Source organism: Seriola lalandi, unplaced genomic scaffold (genome assembly GCF_002814215.2).
Source record: "Seriola lalandi dorsalis isolate HSWRI2012SDOR001 ecotype SW California unplaced genomic scaffold, Sedor1 jcf7180002054609, whole genome shotgun sequence".
NCBI lineage: Eukaryota > Metazoa > Chordata > Actinopteri > Carangiformes > Carangidae > Seriola > Seriola lalandi.
Window position 1 is genome coordinate 688,435 of NW_019525162.1, and position 881 is coordinate 689,315.

Genomic DNA, 881 nt, shown 5'->3' on the forward strand with positions numbered 1-881 from the left:
CTCGCTTTCCATTTCTTGGTCAAACTTGAAAACCCGTCCCAAACCCAGGACCAGAGTCAGACCAGGTCCACATTAAAGTCCATCTAACCGGGTCTTGTTATACTGCCACTGGTCTGTGCGTCAGTATCAGCTCTGATCACATGGTTCAACATAATCACCAATGAGGACATTTTTAGGAAATCAGAAGCCTGTTTGAAAGATTTATACAATTAAATGACGAGCATATATAGATATTTACTTGGCTGAGAAGATTCTTTCTGTCCCACATTTAGCTGGCAGAATTATTCCTATAAATTAGCCTTTGGAACATATAAACAAATCATTTTGGAATTAGTGTCTATGACTTAACAGTTGTTTTTAGGACTTTTCTACCACACCTGCTTGTTCATTGGCACCACACTATTATCTTCCCTCTATCTATAAGGATCTGTTTACCAAATATATATAACTTCTTGATGGATTAAAAACATCAGTAGTATATAAAACTTAGGAGACAGGGTTGGTGACTAGACATACATACATGTATTTGACCAGCGTCAACACTGGTAGAGTTTGATGCCTTTTAGAAGAGACAGAGACAGAAATGAAGAAAGACAGATGCCATTCCTCTGACAGCTCCATGAGACAGCTGGCTGACATTTACTCCTCAACATAAAGAAGTCTATAAACGTTAGCTTTGTAGGTTTCACTGTCATAAACTGTTTGACCTGACTGACTGATGGCATCTGTCTTCACTTGTCCAACTTGTTCCTTTCCTCCCCTCTGTCCACCTTCTTGTATCTATCATTCTCTTTTCATCTCCTAATATGATCAATCCTCCTTTCTCCTCTTCCTCTCAGTTGCTCTTGTCTTTTCTTAATATCAAATTCCAGTGCATTTTT

At 38.6% G+C, this 881-nt stretch overlaps 1 protein-coding gene across 1 annotated transcript in view; it reads right to left on the reverse strand.

Moving 5' to 3' along the window:
- LOC111664920 (uncharacterized) overlaps window positions 1-881 on the reverse strand; it is a 5,105-nt gene that overhangs the window by 2,234 nt on the left and 1,990 nt on the right. The window lies entirely within an intron of this gene.